At 44.5% G+C, this 19,295-nt stretch overlaps 1 long non-coding RNA gene across 1 annotated transcript; it reads left to right on the top strand.

Moving 5' to 3' along the window:
• The first annotated feature begins 1,873 nt into the window (after positions 1 to 1,873).
• Positions 1,874 to 18,868, top strand: LOC134729095 (uncharacterized). The gene is made up of 3 exons (XR_010109964.1): positions 1,874 to 2,371; positions 11,756 to 11,821; positions 18,501 to 18,868. It is a non-coding gene; the product is annotated as an uncharacterized LOC134729095 (long non-coding RNA).
• The last annotated feature ends 427 nt before the right edge of the window (positions 18,869 to 19,295 follow it).

The raw sequence follows: 19,295 nt of genomic DNA, 5'->3' as shown, positions 1-19,295 counted from the left end.
TCTTTTCTCTTTTTTTTCCTTTTTTTTTTTTTTTTCGATGGTGTCTCACTCTGCCACCCAGGCTGGAGTGCGGTGGCACGAGTTTGGTTCACTGCAACGTTTGCCTCTTGGGTTCAAGCGACTCTCTTGCCTCAGCCTCCCAAGTAGCTGGGATTATAGGTGTGTGCCACCAGGCCCAGCTAATTTTTGTATTTTTAGTAGAGACGAGGTATCACCATGTTGGCCAGGCTGGTCTTGAACTACTGACCTCAAGGGATCCGCCTGCCTCAGCCTCTCAAAATTCTGGGATTACAGGTGTGAGCCACTGTGTCTGGCCTAACTCACCTTTTTCTTTATAGAAAGCTGCCTGGTTTTTTGAAGGAAGTCTTGAAACAATTTTTTTCTTCTTAAAAGTACTTTATAAAGTCTTTTGATTATAAAAATAATGTATGATTATAATAGAAATTTTGGAAAATGCAAAATGTGTAAAGAAGTAGTAATTCCACTACTCCACATATAACTGCTGTTAATATTTTAAATTTTCCTAAGGTATTTTTCTGCACATATATTGATAATATTTCTTTTTTCTCCAAATTGTGATCTTAAAACTTTTAGACTTTCCAAAGATTTTGTAAACTTCTTTGAAATACCAGGAAGCCCATCTAACCCAGTGCAGCAAGTATGGACTTTTGAAGTTCAAACATAGTTTGGAAAATTGACCACACAGTTTCCAAGAGGAAACTAAAATTGGCAAAATGCCCTTTTCCACCCTGATAGGGGCTTTAAATGCCTAACCATTTGTTTTGCTGGCAGCAGGACCATTTTTTAGTGGCAACCAATGACTATTAGTGCCAATAAAAGTTCTTAAACCCCTCACAGCATTAATCATGCTCCAGATGTTACAAAAGTTGAGTGACCGAAAATGTACATACATTGAAGTCTTCAGCTGCTGCCTCAAGGTCATGGGGATTTCAGCTTCATTCTCTTAATTCAGAGTTAAGCCAGACCCCATCAGTGAGATTTCAGCCTCATTATAAACCACAGAGGCTTCATTTTGCATATATTTCAGCATTTTCTATTTTCCTTTGGCCACTCTTATAGTGTATGTGTTCCTTTAAAACATCTCCTCTTTGATGAATAGTCCTTCCTGGGGCCCTTTTGTAGGCATGAGAGATTATACTCTGTTTTGATTCTATCTTTGCCCCTGAGATACCAACCAGTAGCATTCTTCCCACTTTGTCTGATCAAATTGAATTATTTTTAGAAGAAGCTGCTGTGTTTGAAAGACAGCTTATAATCTTAAAAAAGCCCTTTACATTGCAGACATATGGGCTTCTTGACAGTGTGTGTCTAGAATTGCAATGTTTTCTCTGCCCAGAGGACTACCTTTGAATTCACCCTTTCTGCTTGTGTGTGTCTGTAAAGATAAATGAATTGCTTTGGCACTGAATATAGTAACTGTAGCGTGCATCATTTCTGACAACTACTTCCTGAACTTCTTCCCTGAGTTTTGTACCAACTGTTCTCATTGGTTCTCCGCAGAGCTCGTGGCACAGAGGAAAATGGACATAAGGTAGCGGTAACAGGCTGGCGACTGTGGCTTTTACACATTGCTTCACACAACCCTGTCCAGGAGTTTTACACACTCACTAAACAAATAGAAGGCACCATCCAATTCACTGGAGCCCCGTTGGATAAATACGGAAAGAATGTGGGAGCTATGTCATGAACCACAATGGTTTTGTGTTCTGTGTAATTTGAAGACGAGATTCCTTTGCTGTGTGTCACCTCCCATATTACCACTGTCGCCCAACATTTCATAACCATCAACTCTTTGCCAGTGCCCACATGCAAAGATGGGTTTGTATTAAAAAATAAATGAGAACAGCACATTCTGATGTGGTGTAGTATATCAGCATTTTCCATGAAGCCTCATCGCCGGCCTTCCCCTTTTAGGAAACAAAGGACCCGTGACAGAGCCTACTTATCCCGTTACAGCTCCTGGTGAGAAGGGCAAAGCGATGTCAGAAATAATAGAAAAGGCTTTTTCCTTTGAAATATCTAAATGTTCAAAGATGGGAACAGCCGCAGGGGGGAGAATACTGTGCTATGCAAGTTGATCTGATTTTGTGGACCATCCATTTCCAATTGGGAAGCTCACTTACTTTCAACTTGAAGCATCAGAAAACCAGACTTACAGCAGCTTCAGCCTATAGGGGTTTATTTTTCTCATGTAACAAGAAGAACAGAAGTGGACAGAGGCCGAGTTCTCAAGGACTCAGTTTCTTTCTGTCCCATCAACCTTACCATGTTGGATTGTCATCTTTGTGCTTGTTGCCTCATGGTGGCAAGATGGCTGCAGCACCTCTGGGACTCACGACTGATTTTTAAGGTAGGAAGAAGGGGACAGGACTGTACTAGCCAGACGGCTTCCTTTCATCTGGAAAGCAAAAGGTTTCCCTGAATCCTCAGCAGATTTCTGCTGTCTTCCCATTGGCCAGAACTGTGTCACATGGTCACTTTTAATAGGTTTAAAAATGAGTTTTTCCTGGGAATATTGCTGGCTTGAACTAAATTGTGGTTCTGTTAGTGCAAAAGAAGAGGAGTGGGTGGAGTTTGGTCACATACCTCACACAGCCGCTCTTCTTAAGATGCTACTTAGAGGATGGTAGGGACTGAGAGGAGGAGGCAGAAGGAGCATAGCGACCTCTTTGGAGATGTAAGTGACTGTCTACATCATGTGTTTGTAGAGCCATGGGAATCAAAAATAACTCTTGCGATAGATTAGCAGCCCCAAACTTTTTGTTCACATGCGAAAATCTCTGTAATGAATTGTTAGTTCCCTGTTACAATTATTATGAAAATCTGCTATGTGTAAATTATTGGGAAAGTAAAAGTATGATTTTTAAAAGGTAAATCTGACCATTTTGCCCACCCCTGGCTTAAAATCCTTCAGGAGATTTCCATAGCTCTTGAGATAAAATGCACCATCCTTGGCATGGGCTCTAGAGACCTGCAGGACACTATTTCAGCAGCCTCCTGTGTGTCTGTCTGCTCCAGGGCTCTCTCTCTGTCCCTCCTTTTCCCTAGAACCCTCTTTCCCCATTTGGGGCCTTGCAGCCCCTGCTTATTCTTCAGCTCTAAGATGAAGGGTTCCTTAGAGAAGCATTCCTTCACCCATCAGCCTAGCTTTGGGCACCCCAATAGGAGCGCTGAGTATTCTGATCGTCTCCTTAGCATTAATTTTTAATTTTTATTTATTTTATTTTATTTTTGAGATGGAATTTCACTTTTGTTGCCCAGGCTGGAGTGCAGTGGCACGATCTCAGCTCACTGCAACCTCCGCCTCCCGGGTTCAAGCAATTCTCTGCCTCAGCCTCCCGAGTAGCTGGGATTACAGGTGCCCGCCACCATGCCCGGCTAATTTTTTTGTATTTTTAGTAGAGATGGGGTTTCACCATGTTGGCCAGGCTGGTCTTGAACTCCTGACGTCAGGTGATCCACCTGCTTTGGCCTCCCAAAGTGCTGGGATTACAGGCATGAGCCACCATGCCCAGTGGTATTTATTTTTATAATTAATTATAAAAAATAATTAATTCTCAGTAAATTGTTTCAATTCTGCTTTCCCTGCTAGAATGTTAACTTTATGAAGGCCCCATTGTTCTTTCTTCCTACTTGATTTGTAGCACCTAGTTGGGTGCCTGCTATGTAGTAAGCACTTTAAAAAATGTGTATTGAATGAATGAAATGAAATTTTAAAAGTATGAAGCTGCTTTGTTGATACCACATATTGGTGCCCATCAAAATACTGTCCTCGAACTGGTGTTGGCCTGCAAACTCTTCACTATTCATCTGCAACAAGATAAGTCAGAAATTGAGAGGATTTAGAAACTCTTATAACAATTATCAAATTGTATGCAATGATTAGGAGATTTTTTCTTTTTTGAGACAGGGTCCTGCTCTGTCACCCAGGCTGGGGTGCAGTGGCACGATCAAAGCTCACTGCAATCTTGAACTCCTGGGCTCAAGTGATCCTCTTGCCGCATCCTTCTGAATAGCAGCTGGGACTATAGGTGTGAGCCACCACATCCAGCTATTTCTTTTTTTTTTTTTTAAGAGATGGGGGTCTCATGTTGCCCAGGCTGGTCTTCAACTCCTGGGCTCAAAGGATTCTCCCACCTCAGCCTCCAAAAATGCTGGATTTACTAGTGTAAGCCATTGTGCCTAGCCAGATTTTTTTTTTTTTTTTAAGATGGAGTTTTGCCCTTGTTGCCCAGGCTGGAGTGCAATAGCACAATCTCAGCTGACTGCAACCACCGCCTCCCAGGTTCAAGCAATTCTCCTGCTTCAGCCTCCTGAGTAGCTGGGATTACAGACGCCCGCCACCATGCCCAGCTAATTTTTTGTATTTTTAATAGAGATGGGGTTTCACCATGTTGGCCAGGCTGGTCTTGGACTCCTGACCTCAGGTGATTTACCCACCTCAGCCTCTCAAAGTGCTGGGATTACAGGCATGAACCACCACGCCCGGCCCCCAGAAATTTTTAAAAATAAAATCAAATTGGCCAAGAGTGGTGGCTCGCCCCTGTAATCCCAGCACTTTGGGAGGCCAAGGCGGGCAGATCACGAGGTCAGGAGATCGAGACCATCCTGGCTAACAAGGTGAAACCCCGTCTCTACTAAAAATACAAAAAATTAGCCAGGCATGGTGGCAGGCGCCTGTAGTCCCAGCTACTCGGGAGGCTGAGGCAGGAGAATGGTATGAACCCGGGAGGCGGAGGCTGCAGTGAGCAGAGATCACGCCACTGCACTCCAGCCTGGGTGACAGAGCGAGACTCCGTCTCAAAAAAGAAAAAAATCAAATTAGTCCTTCGCACAGTTTGAGAAACACTGCTATGGGTTAGATACTGCAAACTATCATTACACTAATAAAATGCAAACACTTCTGAAGCTTCAGGAGCTCAGAAGCCACTGTCAGCCGCATGGGAAGCCGGCAGGTCAACAACAACCTCCTGCAAGAGGGAAACCATATAGTCCCCACACCCCCCACTTCCTGAGTGGAATCTTAACTCCTTAACTTCCCAGCAAGTTATTTAACCCAGCTGCCTCAGTTTCCTCATGTGTAAATGGGGATTATAAAAGAACCTTCTTCACAGTGTTATTTTGAAAGATTATGTGGGGGCAACTATATGCAAAGCGTTTAGTGCAGAATCTGTCTCCAGTATACACTAGCTAAGCATCTGCTATTATTATTACTTGCAAACCATTTTGCAAAAAATAAAAGAAGATTTTTTTAAAAAAACAGTTTTGATTAAAATAACACCTCAAATATAACAGCACACTGAACAGAGATGGTATCAAGCCTACACTGAGAGCAAAGTGCCTGCTGGGAGGATATGCAGTTGTGTGTGCCTGAGGCCTGGCTCTGACCTCATATCAAGGAAAATATTTGCATGGCAGAGCTGTTATATTCATGCGTGATTCTTTTTTCTTTTCTTTTCTTTTTTTTTTTTTTTTGAGACGGAGTCTTGCTCTGTCGCCCAGGCTGGAGTGCAGTGGCATGATCTCTGCTCACTGAAAGCTCCGCCTCCCGGGTTCATGCCATTCTCCTGCCTCAGCCTCCCAAGTAGCTGGGACTACAGGCGCCCGCCACCATACCTGGCTAATTTTTTGTGTTTTTTCAGTAGAGACGGGGTTTTACCGTGTTAGCCAGGATGGTCTCGATCTCCTGACCTCATGATCTGCCTGCCTTGGCCTCCCAAAGTGAGGCCTTGGCCTCTTTTTTTTTTTTTTTTGAGATGGAGTTTCTCTGTTGTTGCCCAGGCTGCAGTGCAATGGTGTGACCTTGGCTGACTGCAACCTCTGCCTCCCAGGTTCAAGTGAGTCTCCTGTCTTAGCCTCTGGAGTAGCTGGGATTACAGGCACACACCACCATGCCCGGCTAATTTTTTGTATTTTCAGTAGAGACGGGGTTTCGCCTTGTTGGCCAGACTGGTTTCGAACTCCTGACCTCAGGTGATCCACTCTCCTCAGCCTCCCAAAGTGCCGGGATTACAGGCATAAACCACGAGCCCAGCCTCATGCATAATTCTTATAGGGGAAAACTTGCAAACTGAACAGAGAGAGAAAGGGATGACTCTTTTTTTGTTTTTTCATTATTATTATATTTTTTTCTAACTCAGGAAATGGCTGAAATTCTATCATTAAGACTGCAGGCTGGGTGCAGTGGCTCACGCCATCCCAGCACTTTTGGGAGGCCGAGGCGGGCGGATCACCTGAGGTCAGGAGTTGGAAACCAGCCTGGCCAACATGGTAGTCTCTACTAAAAATACAAAATTAGCTGGGCATGGTGGCGCATGCCTGTAATCCCAGCTACTCGGGAGGCTGAGGCAGGAGAATCGCTTGAACCCGGGAGGCAGAGGTTGCAGTGAGCCAGGATCACTCCACTCCACTCCAGCCTGGGCAACAAGAGCGAAACTCCATCTCAAAAAAAAAAAAAAAAACAGAAAACAAAAAAAAAAACCCTGCATCTTCTTAGTTGAAGTCTTTAATGTAAAATGCAAGTACAACTTAAATAGGTTACATTTTTAGTCCTTCTCAGTCATTTACACTTTAATGTGAAGAAAACCTCTGAAGGCATCTTAGATGGTAGAGGCCTTGCTCCTGTCTTACTGTAACCTGGCACTTGCTCCCCAACTCCACCCCCACTCTGCAAAATCCCGCCCATCATAGAGTTTAGCTTAGCTCGTACCTTAAGCTTCAAGATTTCTTTGCCTGTTCCAGCCTGGCTGTTCTCTCTCTTCCCTGGTAGGAAGCACAGTCTGTGCCACATAACTTGGCACTTATATTCTGCCATCCACTGTTCAGTAGAGTTCCGTGTGTGTATCTTAGTCACACCTCTGAGTTCAGAGGCCACTTTTTGATAACTTTTCCTTCCCCACCACCGGGCTGCACACAAAACAGGTGCTCAATAAACCCGTGTTGAACGATGCGGAAGGTGAGGCAGAAACCTAGGGCATATGTGTCAGTAGAGAGTAGGGGCAAGCCTCGAACGTGAGCTGGACTAAGTCATTTGTGACCTTAAAGAAAGTGTGTTCGGCTGGGCGCAGTAGCTCACGCCTGTAATCCCAGCACTTTGGGAGGCCGAGGCGGGCGGATCACGAGGTCAGGAGATTGAGACCATCGTGGCTAACACGGTGAAACCCCGTCTCTACTAAAAATACAAAAAATTAGCCAGGCGTGGTGGCGGGCGCCTGTAGTCCCAGCTACTTGGGAGGCTGAGGCAGGAGAATGGCGTGAACCCAGGAGGCAGAGGTTGCAGTGAGCCAAGATCACACCACTGCACTCCAGCCTGGGTGACAAAGCAAGACTCCGTCTCAACAAAAAAAAAAAAAAAAGAGAGAGAGAGAAAGCGTGTTCAATATAGATGGGAAGGAGAGGGGGCCAGGAGGAAAGAGCAAGAGGGTGAAAACAATGATGGAGGCAGAAAGTATAGTGGAAAATCCCTTTTAAAATAATTTGTTGGCCAGGTGCAGTGGCTCACACCTGTAATCCCAGCACTTGGGGAGGCCAGGGTGGGCGGATCACTCAAACCCAGGAATTCGAGACCAGCCTGGGCAACATAGTGAAAGCCTGTCTCTGCAAAAAATACAAAAATTATCCAGGCATGGTGGCACATGCCTGTGGTCCCAGCTACTTGGGAGGATGAGGCAGGAGGATCACTTGGGCCCAGCAGGTAGGGATTGCAGTGAGCTTTGATCACACTGCTGCACTCCGGCCTGGGTGACAGGAGTGAGACCCTGTATCAAAAAAAAAAAAGAAAAAGAAAAAGAAAAGAAAAAGTCACAATGTTTTCAAGATAGAAGAGACTTCATTCAGCTTGTATATCTGTAGAAAGGAAGGAGACCACAGACAGGACGCTGTTAAATGGGAAGAGAAGGGCACAATGGGTGCATGATGGTTCCTAAGAGGCATAGCACCAAGGGTTCTCATAGAAGGGCTAACCTTGGCTGGAAGGAGGGACCCCTCCTCTTCTGACGCAGAAAGGAAGGCAAGGTGGGTAAGTGATGATACATTGATGCTGAGGGGTGGAGAAGAAATGAATGAGGGAGGGAGCTGGTAGACTTGACCTCAGAAAAGACAGAATCCACGTTCTTCTCTTCCAAAGGAAAGTCACCCCCACCTCTTCTCTCCTCCACCCCTGGCTCAGAGTTTGAGGCTTGGCAGTGGAAAGAATGTGTGGGTCAGTGATGAGCTTTCAGAAAAGAGGTGCTTAAAAAGCTTACGCAGTAACCTCCAAGGACCAGGTTTCTACTGGCTACATGGATATGTAGAAGAACCAGTGGCCCATTCATTCACCCAGCAATCACGTGTCCTCCATTTATGTACCCAACATTCACGTGTCCTCCATTTATTCACCCAACAATCACCTGTCCTCCATTTATTCACCCAGCAATCACGTGTCCTCCATTTATTCACCCAACAATCACGTGTCCTCCATTTATTCACCCAACAATCACGTGTCCTCCATTTATTTACCCAGCAATCACATGTCCTCCATTCATTCACCCAGCAATCACATGTCCAGCACCTGCCTCGAGCCAGGTGCTACTTAGAGCCTTCTTCAGCAGTGAACAAAAGAGGCTGAGTCCCTTCATCAAGGAGTTCGCAGACTAGATGAGAAGACAGGCAAACAGGCAGTTGGGGCACAGTGTGGGGAATGCTACAGTAGGGTAAATAAGGGGAGCTGTCGGGGGGATGGCCCCAGTGGTAACAAAAACTTAAGGCTGCAAAGATTAATCTATTTAGAGTGAGTGGCAGAATCAAAGGCCCAAAGACAAGAAGGAGCCTGGCTTTTTGGAAAGTAAAAGTGGAGCTGTGTGGCTGGAGCGAAGGGTAGGTGGCGAAGAAGAGAAAAGACCTGAGGTTGGAGAGGTAAGCAAGGGCTGATCACAGGGAGCAGAGCCTGCCCCTCCAGTCCCACCCAACCTGCCTAGAGTCTGCGTTTTATCCTGCGGAAGGGAGGGAGTTGGAAACAAGAAGGCCAGTTACAAGAGAGTAGTGACTGTGTAAGTGAAAAGAAACAAATGGAGTTGAGAGATTTATAGGCGGGATAATGGACAGGCCTTGTTAATTGATTGGATAAAGAAGAAGTAAAGGGAGACTCTCAAGTTTCTAGCATGGGCAACTGGGTCAAGGGAGATGCTGTTCACTGAAATAGGAAACAAGAGGAAGGACTAGTTTATGGGGCAAGATGAAGAGCTTATTTTGAGCATGTGGATGTTGAAGGGCCTGTGGGGAATGTAAATGGGGAATGGCAGCAGACAGCTGGATTTATGTGTCTGGAGCCTGGAAGAGAGGTCTGGACTGGCGGCACTGGATGATTGATCTCCAGCTTTGGATGATAATGGAAGCCACAGAATCATTGGGATGAACCAGAGGAGAGGAAAGAGTAAGAAAAGAACAAAACGAGGGCTAGACCAGCAGAGAATACAGCCACTTAGGGATGAGCAGAAGTCGAAGAACTCACAAAGGGAGAGGAGCCCACACAGGACACTGGGAAGAGGAGCTGGGAAAGTAGGAGTTAAAGGAGTTAAAGAGCCAGATGTCCTGAAGTCAAGGGATGAAAAGCACATTAAAGGGGGAACAATAAGCAACTTGGGAAGCTACTGAGAGGTCAAGGAAGAAAAGACTCAAGGCAGTCACCGGATCAAGCCACAGGGAGGTTTTAGTAACCTTGCTAAGACTGACTCCGAGGAGTGCTGGGTGGATGCAGAAAGGAAGGGAGGAAAACAGCGTCACAGAGACAGTGAATGCGAGCTACTCTCCAAAGGTTGCAGTTGAGAAAGAATGACAGATGGAGGGGCAGATGAGGTCAAGGAAAGTTCTTAATTACGTTGTCATTTTTAAAAATTGAAGTAAATTGTATTTGTTTATATGGTGATGGGTAGGAGGCTATAGAAGAAAGGCTGAAGGAACAGGGAGAGTGAATAACTGATAAGAGTGGAGTTTCTGAAAAGGCAAGATACCATGGAAGGCATTGGCCTTGGACAGAAATGATAAGAATAGTAACAGCAATATTAATAATTAAAGAAAGTTTCTTGTGCCAGGCACCATGTACCTTTTCCATTATCTCTGTTTGTTTGTTTGTTTGTTTGAGACAGGGTCTTGCTCAGTTGCCCAGGCTGGAGTGCAGTGGTGCAATCATGGCTCACTGCAGCCTCGATCTCGACTCCGCCTCAAAAAAAAAAAAAAGTGGGGGACAATCTTTAACTGAGGCCCTCACAATTGCTCCATGTCACAGAGCTAATAAATGATGCAGCTGGGGCTCGTTCCATCCCTAACAGAGGAATAAAGGGGAAGATGGACTCAGGTGCAGTAATGTTGCAGGTTTGGTGACTGTGGGCATTGTCCTCTGATTACCTCTATCTCCTGTGAAGTAGGAGGTAGGGGGGTGGTGGCGGAGGGGTCAATGGGAGGGAGAGGTTACCCAATCACCTGTAGTGAATGCTGTGACAGATGAGCAGCTGTGAGGGCCACATCTCCAGTAGCTCCGGCAGCCAGCGGGCAGAAGAAGGAGGAGTCGGTGACACAGGACTGGGACTGGTTCTCACTTGTCTCTCCCTGTTTTTAACCTTCCAAACCTGAGGGAGGACCTGCCTTAGAGGTGTACTAGCTGGAGTGCCAATTTAGTTCCAGAAAGGAAGTGGAATCTCTGGTTACCTGCCAATGTTAATACATGTCAGAACAATAGTCCTGCTTGGGTCCTGGAAAATTGTGGTGCAACACCCATGTCATTATCGTCCTTATAATTTTTCATAGGCTTTGTAGCAACTTTGTAATTTGTGCTGAATTTCCTTGACATACCAAATCTCAACAGCACAATACTTTTTAGTTCTGAAATGTTTCATTCATTCCATCTTTCATTTATTCATTCCACAAATATTTATTGAGAGTCAGGCAGTGGTGGCCAATACATCCAATGTTCCTGTCCTCACAAACCAGGAAAACGCACCTATTTTAACTAGACTAGATGTGCACCCCATGAGGTCATGGGCTTTGATTATTTTATTCACCACTTCATTCTGAGTGCCTGAAACAGTGCCTGGCATGTAAGGGATGCTCAATAAATGTTTGTTTGCAGAGGTGCATTTATCATGAAACTAAACAGAGTTTAAGCTCCATAGCCCCTCAATTGCACTGTCCTCTTTCATGGCTCTGGGAGGGGACTACTGTGTGTTCTCATGGTAATCTGTTTTTATAAAAATTTCAAAGGTAAGATACTTTAACTAGTTCTCTGTCTCTACCCTAACTTCCCCTCTACCACTTTCCGCTGATGTCAATGACATTGGAGAGGCCATGGGCATTCTGGATATCCAGCTAAGAGGAAGTTGCATTGGGACTACATTTAGTATGGGATGTTGGGGACATATTTATGGGATGTGGGAGACGTATGTGGTATGCTGTCACTTAGGTAGATATGAAGTTATTGCTAGCTATATCAGTACATAGGTGACGTCCAGGAATACTCCTTTACTCACTGTAAAGACCCACCTGGCATGTCATAAAGGTACAGGGTCAGATGTGATGTCACAAAATGAGCCTGTCCTGGGCTCCTGGCACTAGAAGTTTGGGGGTGGTAGAGAAACAAGGGCTTTTTTAAAAGAAGGCCTCCAAAATTGTCCAAGCTTCAGGCCCCTCAAAATGTGAATCTGCCCTTAACTGGATATGGATAAATCTAAATCAGCTCATACTTTACTTTCTCTCACATTTACAGACTACAGAGCCTAAGTCAAAGCTTATTCTTGGACCCAGGAAATATGTCAAATCCTTCCAGTGAATGGTATGTCTTCCTAAATGACGCACTTGTGAGAACAGCTGGACCTACCTGTCTAAAGGACAGCTAGCTTCCAGCCCGATTTTCAGAGCTGATATATCAAAATCTAATTCCTTTTACACAATAGCCAAATAAATATTTTCACTGTCAAATTCTTCACACCAAATGCTGTACAAGCAAAATCATTATACCTTAGATAATGACTGTATTATATTCGTAGATTTCTAGTGGTGTTCATTTATTCACTCACTCACTTGATAAATACACGAAGTCCTTACTACAAGTCAGGTATTGGGGGTAATACATTAACTAAGACACAGTCCCCTTCTTCAAAGAGTCTAGTAGGGGAGTGAGACATTTAAACAGGCGATGACAATACATGATTCACACTAAGATTGGGGTTGATGATGAGCACAGCATTTTCGAAGCACTTGGGTGGAGCTCCCACCTTGGCAAGGCAAGTCAGAGAATGCTTCTTGGAAAAGCTGAGTCAACCTCTCGGCAGGGATGCTGGAGCACTGGGTGGGAGGGTGAACTGGATCAAAGGTTCCCAAATCTGGCTGATCATCAGAATCACCTGGGGGAGCTTCGAGAGTCCCAGGCCTGCCCCCAACCTACTGACTCAATTTCAGTGGGGTGAATTTCAGGAATCTGTCTCCTAAAAAATAAAAGCATGCCTGGTGGGTTTTTGATCCACCAAATTTGGTGAAGTGGATGACTTGTGATTTTGGGGAGAGGGCCCAGGGCAGGAAGGGGTAGATAAAAAAGCCCACGGGAGGCTGCAGAATGCCCTATGGAAAAGGCAGAGTAAGGAGGGGCTAAGGCACAGGTAGGCAGAGGAGACTTTCCAGGCAAGGGGAAAAAGAACCTTCTACATGGGCTGTTTGAAGGAGCTCAGGCCCTTTTAGAACAGTCACTCAGCATGGCTGGCAGCTCACAGGGCCGCTGGCTAACTCAGGTTCGGAAAATCATTTAGCAACCTGATAGAGACCACAGAGGTGGCTGTGTTTCATGTTGGGGAAAGGGGCAGGAATGCCTGCACTGTGGGGCAGGAAGGAAAAGGCTCAGACTGCCCCTGTGACCCTGCAGGGACTTTGGTCCCCTGAAAGCTTTGCACTAGTCCAACTTCCAGTGCTCTGGTTTAAGAAACCTCCTTGTGTCATTTGCCTCTTTTTTTTTTTTTTTTTTTTGAGATGGTCTTGCTCTGTTGCCCAGGCTGTAGAGCAGTGGTGTGATCACAGCTCACTGCAGCCTTGACCTCCCAGGCTCAAGCTATCCTCCCACCTCAGCCTCCCGAGTAGCTGGGACCACAAGCATGCACCACCACACATTTTTGTATTTTTTGTAGATATGGGTTTTTACCATGTTGACCAGGCTGGTCTCAAATTCCTGGGCTCAAGCAATCTTCCTGCCTTGGCTTCCCAAAGTGCTGAGATTATAGGTGCGAGCCACCACACCCAGCCTTTTTTTCTTTTATATATATATAATACTTTAACTTCTGGGATACATGTGCAGAAAATGCAGGTTTGTTACATAAGTATACATGTGCCATGGTGGTTTGCTGCACCTCTCAAACCATCATCTAGGTTTTAAGCCCCACATGCATTAGGTATTTGTCCTGATGCTATCCCTCCCCTTGCCCCCTACCCTTTTATTTTCCTTTCCTTTCTCTTTTTTATTTTTTAGAGATGGTGTCTCACTATGTTGCCCAGGCTGGTCTCCAACTTCTGGGCTCAGGCAATCCTCCTGCCTCAGCTTCCCAAGTAGTTGGGATTGCAGGCATAGGCCAGCACATCTGGCCCCTTTTCTTTTTCTAATAACAGCTTTACTTAGATGTACTTTACATGCCATAAAATTCACCCTTTTAAAGCGTACAATTAAGTGGTTTTTAGTATATTCACAGAATTGTGCAACCATCACCACTATTTAATTTTAGAACATTTCATCACTCCAAAAAGAAACCGGCACCTATCAAGTCACTTCTCATTTCCCTACCCCATCCCCATCCCCTAGCAACCAACAATCTACTTTCTATCTCTATAAATTTGACTCTTCTGGATACTTCCTGTAAATAGAATAATACAATATATAGTCTGCCTGGTGTCTGGCTTTTTTTTTTTTTTTTTTTTTTCTTGAGACAGAGTCTCGCTCTGTAGCCCAGGCTGTAGTGCAGTGGTGCGATCTCAGCTCACTGTAACCTCTGCCTCCTGGATTCACACCATTCTCCTGCCTCAGCCTCCCGAGTAGCTGGGACTACAGGTGCCCGCCACCATGCCCGGCTAATTTTTTTGTATTTTTAGTAGAGATGGGGTTTCACCGTGTTAGCCAGGATGGTCTTGATTTCCTGACCTCGTGATCCGCCCACCTCAGCCTCCCAAAGTGTTGAGATTACAGGCCTGAGCCACTGCACCCAGCCATCTGGCTTCTTTTACTTATTAGCATGTTTTCAAAGTTCAACCATGTTGTGTGTGTCAGTACTTCATTCCTTTTGGTGGCTCAATAATTCTCCATTGTATGGATTTGGTTTATTCATCCATCAGTTGATGGACATTTTGGTTGTTTCTACCTTTTGGCTGTTAGGAATAACACTGCTATGAACATTTGTGTGCAAATTTCTGCATCAACATAGGTTTTTAATTCTCTTGGATATATATGTAGGAGTGAAATTTCTGGGTCATATGGTAATTTTATTTAACTTTTTGAGGAACTACCAAGCTGTGTTCCAAAGCAGTTGCCCTGTTGTATGTTCCCACCAGCAATGTATGAGGGTTCTGATTTCTCTATATCCTCCCCAACACTTTTTTTTTTCTTTTGAGACGGAGCCCTGCTCTATCCCCCAGGCTGGAATGCAGTGGTGCAATCTCGGCTCACTGCAACCTCCGCATTCCTGGTTCAAGCCATTCTCCTGGCTCAGCCTTCTGAGTAACTGGGACTATAGGCGTGCGCTACCACACCCAGCTAGTTTTTGTAGTAGAGACAGGGTTTCACTATGTTGGCCAGGCTGATCTCGAACTCCTGACCTCAGGTGATTGGCTCACCTTATCCTCCCAAAGTACTGGGATTACAGGTGTGAGCCACTGCGCCTGGCCCCAACACTTGTTTTTATTCCTTTTTTTTTTTTTTTTTTTTTGAGATGGAGTCTCGCTCTGTCGCCCAGGCTGGAGTGCAGTGGCGCAATCTTGGCTCACTGCAACCTCTGCCTCCCGGGTCCAAGCAATTCTCCTGCCTCTGCCTCCCAAGTAGCCGGGACTACAGACGTGTGCCACCATGCCCGGCTAATTTTTTGTATTTTTAGTAGAGACGGGGTTTCACCATGTTAGTCAGGATTGTCTCAATCTCCTGACCTCATGATCTGCCCACATCGGCCTCCCAAAGTGCTGGGATTACAGGTGTGAGCCACTGCACCTGGCCCTCCTTGTTTTTTTTTTTTTGTAACTGTTCTAGTGGGTTTAAAGGGGTACCTTATTGTGGTTTTGATTTGCATTTTTTTCTTTATTTCTTTTCTTTTTTTCTTTTATCTTAGAGTCAGGGTCTTGCTCTGTCACCCAAGCTAGAATGCAGTGGCACCATTACGGCTCATCACAACCTCAAACTCCTGGGCTCAAGCAATCCTCCTGCCTCAGCCTGCATTTTTCATATGACAAATGATGTTGAGCATCTTTTCATGTGCTTATCAGCCATTTGTATATTGTAGAAATGGCTATTTAGATCCGTTTTAAGATTGGGTTGTCTTTTTACTACCAAGTTGTAAGAGTTCTTACAAGAGCTATATCTATATTCCAGATATAAGTCCTTTATCAGATATATGATTTGCAAATCTTTTCTCCCAGTTTGTAGGTTGTCTTTTCACTTTCTTTATGATGTCCTTTGAAGCACAAAGTTTTAAATTTTGATGGAAATTCAATGTATTATTTTTTTCCTTAGTTACTTGTGCTTATGGTGTCATATTTTGAAAACCATTGCATAATCCAAAGCAATGAAGATTGATTCCTATGTTTTTTTCTAGGAGTTTTGTCATTTCACTCTTACATTTAGGTCTACAATCCTTTTTTTTTTTTTTTTTTTGAGACAGAGTCTCGCTCTGTTGCCCAGGCTGGAATGCAGTGGCAGCACGATCTCAGCTCACTGAAATCTCCGCCTCCCGGCTTCAAGCAATTCCCCTGCCTCAGCCTCCCGAGTAGCTGGGACTACAGGTGTGCATCACCACACCTGGCTAATTTTTTTTTCTTTTTTATTTTAGTAGAGATGGGGTTTCACCATGTTGGCCAGGATGGTCTCGACCTCCTGACTTCGTGATCTGTCCTCCTCGACCTCCCAAAGTGCTGGGATTACAGGCGTGAGCCACTGTGCCCAGCCTTTTTTTTTTTTTTTTTTTGAGACGGAGTTTTGCTCTGTTGCCCAGGCTGGAGTGTCGTGGCACAATCTAGGCTCACTGCAACCTCTGCCTCCCGAGTTCAAGCGATTTTCCTGTCAACCTCCTGAGTAGCTGGGATTACAGGTGTGCACCACCATGCCCGGCTAATTTTTGTATTTTTAGCAGAGACGGGGTTTTGCCATGTTGGCCAGTCTGGTTTCAAACTCCTGACCTCAGGTGATCCGCCTGCCTCAGCCTCCCAAACTTCTGGGATTACAGGTGTGAACCACTGCACCGGCCTACAATCCATTTTGATTTTTTTTTTTTTTTTTTTGAGAGATAGAGAAGGTCTCTCTCTGGCACCCTGGCTGGAATGAGGTGGCATGAATATGGCTCACTGCAGTCTCAGCCTCCTGGGCTCAAGTGATCCTCCTGCCCCAGCCTCCCCAGTAGCAGGGCCCACAGATTGTACCACCATGCCAGGCTAATTAAAAAATATATATTTTTTGTAGACATAGGGTTTTGCTATGTTGCTCAGGCTGGTCTCGAACTCCTAGGCTCTTCCTGCCTCGGCCTCCCAAAGTGCTGGGATTACAGGTGTAAGCCACCACACCCAGCCTTAAATTAATTTTTATATGATATGATATGATGTGATATAGGGGGTTCAGTTTCATTGTTTTGCATGAGGAAATCCAGTTACCCCACACCATTTGTTGAAAAGATTATTTTTCCTCATTGAATTGTCTTGCCACTCTTGTTGAAAATCAATTAACCATATTTGACAGTGTATTTCTGGACTCTCAATTATATGCCATTAATTTCTATCCTTATTACAGTATCCTGCTGTCTTGACTATTGTAGCTTTGTAGTAAATTTTGAAATTGGGAGGTGTGAGTCCTCCAACTTTGTTCTTCTTTTCCAAGATTGTTTTGGCTATTCTGGGTCCCTTATATATTCGTATAAATTTTAGGATCAGTTTGTCAATTTCTGCAAAAAAGTATAAAAGGGGCAGCTAAAATTTTGATAGGGATATTGTTGAAATCATTTATTATTGAAGTAGGTCCATGAGGCCACTAACAGGTCAGAGTGGGAAACAACCATTTATTATCTGTTTGACAGGAAAACTGAGACACAAACAGTGAATTTTAAAACTTCCTCAGCCTGACAGTGCTGCTTTCAACAGTAGAACAGCTATCTCCCAAATCCCATGATGCCAATTTCCTCCTGTCCTTATTAGAAGCAAATATTTCCTGAGTGTTTGCTCTGTGCCAGGCACAGTTCCAGGCCCTCAACAATGTAGAGGTCAAGCTTGAGAAAGAACCATATAAAACTTGCTGTCAGGCCGAGTATGGTGGCTCATGCCTGTAATCCCAGCACTTTGGGAGGCCGAGGTGTGCGGATCACTTGAGGTCAGGAGTTTGAGACCAGCCTAGCCAACATGGTGAAACCCTGGCTCTACTAAAAATACAACAATTAGCCAGGCTTGATGGCGGATGCCTGTAATCTCAGCTACTCGGGAGGCTGAGGCAGGAGAATCATTTGAACCCGAGAGGCAGAGGTTGCAGTGAGCCAGGATGGTGCCACTGCACTCCAGCTTGGACGACAAAGCAAGACTCTGTCTCAAAAAAACAAAAAACAAAAAAACTTGCTGTCAAATCAATTGCTCTTTCTAAGAGAGGTGATGTCCATCAGGAATTTTCATTCTCTCTACTATCCAATGTATACCAACCAAATTTTCTTTTAACTTAATAATTTGCTATTTTTCCTTTCCTGATTATCTATCACAGAAAATTTAAAAGATACAAAAATTCCAAAGAACAAAATAAAAATTACCTATAATCCCGTAAATCAGAGACAGTCGTTATTAACATATTGGTCTAAGACTTTAAACTCTATAATAATAATAGTTAACATGGTGGTGAGTGTGTGTCTGGCCTGTTTAAATATTTTACATTCATCAATTCAGTTTAATCCTCACGAAAAACCAACGAGTTAGGTATTTATTTATTTATTTATTTGTTCACTTATTCAGAACATGTTTCTCAGCCCCTATTATGTGTTGGGTCCTTAGCTATGTGCTTAGCATGCATTAGTAAATCAAATGAATAAAAATCTCTGTCTTCTTTGATTTTACATTCTAGCAGGGGAAATTGCTGCTAAACAGTATGATAAATAGGTTAATTATATACTACGTTAGAAGATGTTAAGTGCCATAGACAGGGATGGGGTGGAGAGGAGGTGGTATGGGTTGCCTCACTGAGTAGTAAATAGGATAGTCAGGTCTGTTTGTCTGCTTACCGTGATCGTAGTGGATGCTCTGGTTCTGCCTAGGTGCCTTTCAGGATTGGAGACTACTCCCCCAGTTGCTGATGGTGTGGTCAGTCTTCAGTTGTCAGTCCTCTTTGGGAATTGCCTTGGATGAAGAAAGTCACCTCACCCAAGATCACTCCAACTCCTGGGACCCACATCCAATGATTGGCCAATATGGGGACTCAAAGGCCTGGTCCCCCTTCCCCAACTTGAGACTACTCTGAAGGATCACCCAGCTTCAGAGCTTCCCATGGTTGAGACTTTTAGACTTCACTGTGGTCCAACCAACCTCTTCCTATACACGGTCCTGACTCCTTCACTTCCCTCCCAGCACTTCTTCTGTGTTAATATCAAACTTCTGTGCTAATAACAAACTTCTTCCATGCTAATATCTCTCAGTGTCTCCTTCCCTGGGAACTCAACCCTAGATTGTTTATACCAGCAGTGATCCAAGAAAGAGATGCCAACATGAGATTTTGGAATTGGATCACCTACCATCCAGCTGGCAGTGCAGACCCCATCAGTGGCAGTAGAAGAAGTACATATAGTCCGTAGCACAAGATAGCAGTGAAATTGTTAAAACTTTTGCCAATGGTGAACTAGAATGGTATTCCCATGGAAGGAAATGCACCAGAGGGTGTGACCTATCAGGTGGTTGAGAAATATGGGGGGAATTACCACAAGGACAATTCAATTAGGTGGCTTTCACTAAGGATAATTAACACTTCGAAAAAAATAATGAAATGTTGAAAAGGATTCATCAGCAATTGAAAACTGAGTGGAGCTCATAGGGATACTCTCATCCCTTGCACCTGG

Source organism: Pan paniscus, chromosome 1, assembly GCF_029289425.2.
Source record: "Pan paniscus chromosome 1, NHGRI_mPanPan1-v2.0_pri, whole genome shotgun sequence".
Lineage (NCBI taxonomy): Eukaryota > Metazoa > Chordata > Mammalia > Primates > Hominidae > Pan > Pan paniscus.
This window is presented reverse-complemented; position numbering and strand designations above follow the sequence as displayed.